The sequence below is a fragment of the Lygodium microphyllum genome, chromosome 26, assembly GCF_053477565.2.
Source record: "Lygodium microphyllum isolate KBCC chromosome 26, Lygodium_microphyllum_v1.1.10, whole genome shotgun sequence".
NCBI classification, from domain to species: domain Eukaryota; kingdom Viridiplantae; phylum Streptophyta; class Polypodiopsida; order Schizaeales; family Lygodiaceae; genus Lygodium; species Lygodium microphyllum.
In genome coordinates this window covers 41,850,939-41,860,007 of record NC_141160.1, presented here as the reverse complement: position 1 = coordinate 41,860,007, position 9,069 = coordinate 41,850,939, and the positions used below count along the sequence as shown (strand labels likewise).

General features: G+C 37.6%; 1 pseudogene; it reads right to left on the bottom strand.

Annotated features, from left to right (window-relative positions):
• Positions 1–5,998: 5,998 nt before the first annotated feature.
• Positions 5,999–8,287, bottom strand: LOC148013191 (uncharacterized; annotated as a pseudogene).
• Between the last annotated feature and the right edge of the window lie 782 nt (positions 8,288–9,069).

The window sequence follows — 9,069 nt, the reverse complement described above, 5'->3', positions numbered from 1 at the left end:
ATTAATCTAGCTACAAATCATAGATAACAATTAATAGTTTATGTATGTATTAATTACGCTCTCTAAATGAAAGTTGTCATTTCGTATAAGTATAAATACGAAAGCTAATATTTTATGTACTTAATTTTTATATGGATGTTATCCGTGCAATCTAATAAGTAGTTATTGTACCATTTAGTGCAAAAGCTAACATTTTGCGTAAAATTTTGGCAAAAACCTTATTATTTTATGTGGCAATATGAAAATAATAGCCTATTTCTGAGCCATGAATAACTTGGTTTGGTAGGACGACATTAAGAATTTTGTCTTTGCTTGCACTTGCATTCGCCACACTCGATGTTCTATTGGTAGTGGCAACTCTAGCAACCTTGCGCACTCTTGTATCTCTAACAATACCTGTTCTTTGATCGGTAGCAGTGGATCTCATGGTCTTTGCACCTCGTTGCTTTGGAGCCATCGTTTGCAAGTGGATTCAAGAGATAAAGAAGGAGGAATGAATTCAGGATGGGAGAGTGTGAGAGAAGATTGCTTAGTTGAAGACTGAGAGAGGGGGGGATTGAGCTAACTCTCTCCCTTTCTAATTCTCTTTCTAACTCTCTTTCTCGCAGTCTCTCGAGGTAACTCCCTTTCTCTCTCTATCTCTCTCTCTCTAACTCCCTCTCACAGCCTGTCGCGGGGGGGGGGGGGGGGATTGACACTGATAAAGATGATGATGAAGATGATTATGATAATGATAAAGAAAATGACAATGATGATGATGATGATGACGATGACAATGCTGATGATGACGATAAGGCCCACAGCCTGTTCAATGTGGCGGCCCTTCTTTTCGATGGCAATCAATTCGTCATCACCTTTTTTTTATCTTTTTATTTTTTAACATTAGTTATTAGTTATAAGGGTTAGTAAGCTATATAAGTTAGCCTTACTAACCTTACTAACTTTACTAACTAATGAACTAACTTAGTAACTTACTAATTGACCTCACTAACTTATGAACTAACTTACTAATTGACTTCACTAACTTATGAATAAACTAACTAACATTTATCAGAGTTGCGGGGAATATTACATAAAGGTAGTTTATATGCATGTATACTCCACAACAAAATGGTGTTGCTGAAAGAAAGACACATTGTAAAAATTGCTCAAGCCTTGATGCTTTTTAAAAAACGTGCCTCATTATTATTTGGCTGAAGCTATCTCTATAGCTATGTATATTATGAACAATACTCTTGTCTACTGTAGTGCATGATGTGAAACCAAAGGAGAAGTTTACTGGCAAGAAACCAAATTTGTTACATGCTAAAGTATTTGTATGCATTGCATATGTACATATTCCTAATGAGCCAAGAAATAAGTTGGATCCAAAAGATGAAAAGTGTGTATTTGTGAGCTATTCCCTTGAGCAAAAGGATTACAAGTGTTATAATCCATTGATACGCAAGTTATAAGTGAGCAAAGATATTGTGTTTGATGAGACGAGTAGTTGGTATGCTGGTGAAAAACATATTGTTGCAGATGATGTAAAAGGAAATATTATTGCTGAAAATGTGGGTCCACAATCACACATTGAGTAGGCTAGAAGAGTCCTAGGTTTATTGGGAGACCATGGAGTGGTAGGTTGCATGCATATAGTACTCCTACAAGTGCAAAAATTGTATCACACAAGGGAAAATAAAAGGTGGTGGATTTACTTGGTGTGGCAGATATTTCTATAGGCTATTCAAATGTAAATGTTGAGTCTAATGGCTCAAATTAGAGTATGAATGAGGAGTTTGGTATTCTAGTTGTATTTGCACTTGTATAAGGAAAACCATGGCTAATGTAAAGGGATCACAAAGCGCTCTACAAGTGTGCAAGTCAATAAGAGTAAGGTATCCTATAAATATGTTGATATATGATGGTTATAATACTTACCATTATACGTATATGGTCAAGGTTATAAAATCAGTTGACCCCACTTGTTTTGAGGAAGCTATTGGCTATGTGCATTGGGAGAAAGCCATGGATGAAGAAATTGATGTATTAGATGCAAATCAAACTTGGAATTTAGTGATGGGTACCTACATATTATTGATTTGCATCTAATTAGATGCAAATCAAACTTGGAATTTAGTGATGGGTACCTACATATTATTGATTTGCAAGTTTGATTTGCATCTAATACATCTAATTCATATTATTGATGTGATGGGTACCTACATCGATATATCATTCTAGTGATACTTTGCATTTGGACATCAATTAGTCACCTATCCAAGTTATGGGATATATATCTAGTCATAATGAAGATGAAGAAGAAGAAGAAAGACTAGGCTTTTTAGTCTCCTATCTTGTGTGCATTCTTTGTGTGTTGTGTCTTGCAAGAGCTCAAGCTCCTTCTCTCTCCCCCATCTTTTCGGGGGGTGGGTTGTGGTTTCAGATCAGTCCCCATCACCATCTCCAAAAGCTCATAAGCATCAAGGATAGTTGTAAGTTTAAACTTCAATAATGTGTAGTTTGCTCGTAGTTTGTACCATCTAACTTGCCTTTGCTTAAGGTTGGTGGATGAATCCTTAGTGTTTAAATTGTTGATATTGCTACTTGATGACCAAACAACATTTCTTCTCTTTGCTCTTGAAGTCGTTGTCTGTCGCGTACTTTTCAATCCTTAAAGGCCGATGGACTTTGATACCATGTAAAAATTACATGGTGTAATGAATAGAATTGGAGCAAGGAGAAATGAATACATAGCAAATATGAAAAAAACATAGAAACTTCTTTAATTTCAAACAAGATGATACAAAGATGGCTCTATCCACCTGTGTACTTCCATTGTCAAGCTTAGATGGCAATCTAGATAGATGATATGCAAAGAGTTTAAGGCTATCTAGAAGAACTCTGACAAGGTGAAGGATAAATTGATGACAGCTTGAAAGGGGTCTTCCTTTTATAGCTTGGAAAGGTAGTCTAGTTGGCTTGTTCTACCATATTATGAACCCCATGGGATATTCTAGGGAATTATTTTTTTATCATTGAGCTAGGAGTGATGCCCCAAGCCCATGTCTTAATGGAGCTGCTAGCCCCTTGAGACCCCCAACCAAGGGCCTCTTCTACATCCCCCGAACCCCAAAATAGGGGATCCTTGGTAACTCCCACACCCTGCAACTCAATGCAGTATGCCTCGAGTTTCTACCACCTCAACTTCTCTATCTAACCAAAAGGCTAGGCCCACAAAGGTCACCATTTTGCTTTCTAACATAGACCTTGTATCTAACATATAGTTAAGCCCCAACGAGCTCACAAATGGCTTCTCCTCATAATGAGAGCCTTGTAACTGAGAGCACCATGGATCATTGGTGGCACCTTATGAGGGTGCGGAATTGAGCCTATCTACTAATAGTACATTCTTAGATAGCAACAAAAGCATGAGCATAGATACTGTATTCTTCAAAAGTCCTGCTACTAATTTATAAATGTGTTATATTTCATTGCCATGCTTACTCAAGGTAGTGAATACCATTTCTATCACTTTTGTTATCACAAAAAATGATATTTTATTATCGCAAAAAGGATTTATGAAAAACTTATTCAAATATCACTTTAGTTATCACAAAATACTACATGCAATTTTACTTATTTTATTATGCATTATAGTGATCTAACAAACCTCTTTGCTCTCTTTAAAACCACTATTGTTGATCATGATATACAATCGTCTTCTGTCAAGACGAAACATAAGCATTGATACTTGTTGTTTTCCAAACAACTACTTTGATGCAATGATATTCGAAGTACTATAAGTAGTATTACTTATTATCTTTAGTCTCTTTTAAACAACTATTGCTAATCACAATATATAGGCGTCTACTGTCACAGTTGTCTCTCATAACACAAGCGTTGATGCTGTGATACTCAAAATATTGCATTTCTGATTTTGAGCTAGCAAGCTTTCATTATCATTACTCCAAGGTAATAAATACTTATGTAATGATTGATATGACTGCAATATTGATTACTCACACTCTAAAAATAAAATTTGTTTTGTAGTTGCAAGATATAGAACTTAGTACCTTACAAACGATCTTCCTTGCTCTTTGTAGATCGTGAAGTAAATAATCATGTAAAAACAACTTACTACTACTCTTGTATCATGCACATCATACAATTGCTACTAGGTAAATTTATCTTTTATGTTTTTCTTGAGCATAGCAATGCTATCATTATTGCCTAGGCTATAAAAATATTTAAAAACTCTTTCATATCATGTACAACTATTTAATTATTGTGTCAATAACATTTCTACTATCAATAGGCATTGAAAGCTAATCTATCATTTTTTCATCTCTACATCATGTATAGCTACACGAGACTATGAGCTTAGCTCTAATGTCACATAAAAATATAAGAAAGGATTTTCCTATAGACGGCCCACATTGCCAACTTAACAATAGATATAACTAAAACGCAACAAATTGAATGTATTCCAATTTATTGAAGGCATCACTATTGTCTATTTATTGCAGCATCTCACATACACTATGCAAGCCTTTGCCTATTTAAGTAGTTCCTATCACCCCTCATTACCCACAGTTTCCTTCCACATGCCTACACTTCTCTTCCCTACAAAAAGTAATTTCCATACTACAAAAACCTTTGTGCTACAACCATGTTACTATTGTTGATTCCTAATAACCATAGACTACTTTCATCCTTTACTTACATTAAGCATGGATCGTAGCAAGGTAACACATACTTGCAAGAGTGACATGGATAACAACTAGGGATTGTTGTTGACACCTATTATGCAAGTTCAATCTTTTAGTGCTTACTAACAGTCAGTTAGTTCCATTTGCAAGAATGATGGTTCCCTTCTCTTTTAAGTTCATATTTAAACTTGCTTTATATAAATTAGAATTAAGAATTACACAACGTTATGCTAGTCATGAGTTGACTTTCTATTTTATGATTTGGCTCTCAATTGTTTCGTTGAATGTTCTTCATTATTTCTACTTCATTATAACACACACACACACACACACACATGTAACATGCTATGAAGGAAATGTTGAGCTTTTATCTGAATGCATGTCCATTAAAATTTGACACACAAAACAAGTAAATTGATAGTAGAGCACACACAATAAGACAACAGGAATCAGAGGAAAAGCAAGGGCTCTATTCTATCATTGCTTCAAGACATGGATTTTGGCATTACAGTACCATCACTATTGGCTTATTGATTGAAGCACAATACAGTTAAGAAAGGCACTCATGACTCAACAAAAGTGTTAATTTTATCCTTAAATTTGCCATTGATTATCAATTCTAGATTACAATGAATGCACGTACGTGTGCATGTGTGTGTGTGTGTGTGTGCGTGCATGCCTGCGGGAGAGCCAAAGAGGAAGAGACATTAGGACAAAACTCAATGTATCAAATTAAAATGAAGGTGATTTAAGTGAAGTTCAAAACCCATCTTTAAGGGCTACTATGCCATGTCATAAACACTCAACTACTAAGTCGTCCCACTTGTAGTACTTATAAAAGTGCCGAAGGAAGGGAACCTAATATCCATTTGCTGAAAGTGGAAAATCATCAAATTCCAAAGTAATGTTTGACGTTTACCAATTGCAGAGAAGATGGTAGAAGCAATTTTTGCCGACATAGAATTTGAAGTATTTAACATTTATAAATTAATAACATTGAGAACACATAATTAACAAGAGATAATTTGTAGATATCTCACGATGATATTCATAACATACAAAGATTCTTTACAAATGTGCATGAGCTACAGCTCTACCATCTTGCCACCTTTTTGTTGTGAAGCTAAATCCATCACTTCATATGTTATGATTTGTCTAGCTCTAATACTCTTTATTTGGTTCTAAACACTGCCCATTAAGACACTTGATTGCATTCTAAGGCAAATAAAAACCAAGCAACTTCATATTCATATGATACCTTAGCATGAAGGTTCTAAATAATACTAGACAATAATGATTCTCAGGGTCTAATGGTTTGTACTCACACAAAGCCTATAATGCTTTTATCAGGGTCTAATGGCTTTGTACTCACACAAAGCCTATAACAGTGTAATTGTGATTCTTTAGTCAAGCCAAATTGTACGATTAAACATATTACAAAAGAACCTTTAATATTCACTATTTCCCATTGTCAAGTCTACAGTCACCTGGGTAGGTTTCAGTTCAACAGAAGCTGCATCTAAGTACAAAAGTGCAGTTGGTCTCTGTTCATGCTATGCAGTTTTTCTTTCAGGATTACTCACTTTCTGGGATTCCTTATCAACCATCTCTTCCTTCTTAGTATCACAATCCCCATACTTTTCAAGCAACTCTAATGCCTCACCTCCTGCAGTGCCATTCGTTGTATCAAATTTGACAGTATCATCCAAGCTGACACTTCAAGGATGGATCGATCAGCTGCATTTGTTCCAGTATGCCCGCTGCCTGTCTAGCACTACTTCATGCATCTCACTGATTGAAGCATGTTCTTTACTTGAAGTATTTCTGTTTTCTTCCATATGCTTCTCATGCAAAGATGGTAAATCTCTAATGCTAAACCTTTGCATCTGTTTAACCCAACTCGGCAATGAGTTCCCCATCCCTAGTCTTCCCAAAAGCCTTCAAGATAGATCTATCACTCGCAGTTAGACCATTGGGACCAACTGTATCCGGATCCTGTAAAAGCGGATTATTAGCAGGATTCAAAGGATGTAGCACGCCTTTGGTTGGCCTTTCTTTCTTGGTGGAATCACCTTTGTTGACTCTTTTCCCTAGAGTATCAGTCTACTGCTTGTTTCTACCCTTCTCAGTCTGTAGAAGCAAGGCATCCTCTATTGCTGTCACTTCTTCTAGTTTGTTACTAATGTCTTGGTCTAAAAGTTCATCATCAGAGCTGAAGATCTGTGACTCAACGATGTGGGCATCAGTTTAAAAAATCAGTATGACTTTGTCTTGTAGATGATGTTGTGACTCCCTCTGGATTTCTTCCATCTCGTTCTAATACTTGAGGAAATAGGTACTCTCTCTCTTTTGTCCTTCGGGCAAATCCCAATAGATGATCCCAAATAATGCCAGCCCTTCTGTTGTCAGCAACGGTTCTAGACAAATTATTCACCGCTTCATTGCTTCTGTCCAGACCTTCCAAAGGATCCCATCTTGGGATAGTTTTTATTCCATCCAATCTTTGAAGAAACTTCGCAGCCTTTGTTTGTGGATGCTCAACCTTTGCGTGACTGTTTTGCACTGTAGATACATCTCCTTTCACATGTTCATCCACATCTTCTTTGTCAGCAACCACTGTACTGTCCTGTGGAGCTTTGTCATCCAAATTCTTCCCTTTACAAGCTTTCTCAATTGCAGAATATGACAATAAATTGCCTGATGAAAATGTGCTTGAGTCGCTTGCATCGACTACTTTTCTTGTTGGCTGATCTTCTTGTTCTTCTTCTGTTTCATCTTCATCGTCTCCATCATCTTCATCCATTTCATTGAATCCTTCTACAGCATTGTTGTTAGCATTCTCAAGCTCATCTATGTCCAGCTCAGTACCAGTCTCAACATCCTCGTCTAATGCGTCTTCATCGACATCATCATCATGGCCGTAATCCGCCTCGAGAGAACTATTTCGTTCTTTCATCACCTCAAATTCTATTGAGGCATTTGCCCTAAGCCTGCCCGCCTCTTCTCTTTTGTCGAGAATTGCCCTTTCTGTAACACCATGATTTGACAATTCATATGCATCATGCCTTCCTTCTGTATTAGTAGGTAATTCGACGATAAGGCGCCATCCCAAACTGAACTCGCTAGTAGAAGAGCCAAGTTCGGCTGATGAGGAACCTCCAAGCTTAGAATGAAGGAATACCAGAGTGAACACGAGCAGGATTAAGGCAAGGAAACCCAGAAGATGAGTTGATTTCTCTTGGTGGACACGAGGAGAAGCAGAAGAGGACCTGAAGGACCGGATACGGAGGCGAGGCTGCGAGCGCTTGAACATGATCGTGCAGGCGTTGCAGCATAATCTGGGAAGTCTGTCTGTAGCAAGCAAACACTCCCGATGCGCACTTCTCATGTCCATTCCTAGCCTGGCTTCATAAGGGAACATCAAATGTCTTGATTCAAGACATCGCTGGTAAGCACATCAGGCTTTCCGCACTTTCTTGTCAGAAAAGGCCCTCCTTGACGTATCTGTTGATAAACCGTAGCTCCGAGAGAAGATCCCTACACAAGGTAGGTGATGGTGACGAAGACAGACGGCCATGGACAACAGTCCAGTGCTTTTCAGCAGGTTCACGTTAAGAATCGCCTCCTTGCCTACGTTAAGAATCGTCTCGAGGAGGCCCACCATCTTTTCTCCTTCCGAAGGGCCCAGAGGCGCTCCACGCCTCGGCTCACCCGGGCGCTTGGGTGTGTGATTTTTGCGCCGCGGGGGGAGGGGTGCTGGGTGCTGGATGCGTGGCACTCGCCCTTGCGTTCTCTTTGTTTTTTGTGGGGGAGGTGGGGAGCTGCCATGTGGCACTCCCCCCCACATTTTCTTAACTAATAGTATAGATTTTGCTCCAACCATCGTGAGAAATAATATAAATGTAAAGTTTTATCATCTATTTATCACTAGACAATATGAAGGCTTAAGGATGTGGAGGGGACCTAGCATCTCAAGATATAGACATCTTCTCTAATCAATTAATGTGCCTTGCAAAACCCATGTACTGTCATAAAACTATATAGCTCTATTATATGTTTATATATGCAACTAATAGTGCATTCACTATATCAACTGTGTTCAAACTCACATGGAAAAATTTGTTTATCTCAACCAAAAATATGAGACTAGATGTGCTATATTTTTTAAACCCTTCCACTACAAATTGCATCCAAATATACTATTTGGAAGACTCGAAAGAAACTTAAGAAAAATTGATTGATATTTCATGAGATGGGAAACCTCAATATATCCACACATATGAGGAGCTCTTGCTTTTCTTCTTTGCCACTTCTTCTTTGATAGATAGAAAATATATGCTTTATGCTGGTTCTTTTCTCTTCACCAATGATTCATGAA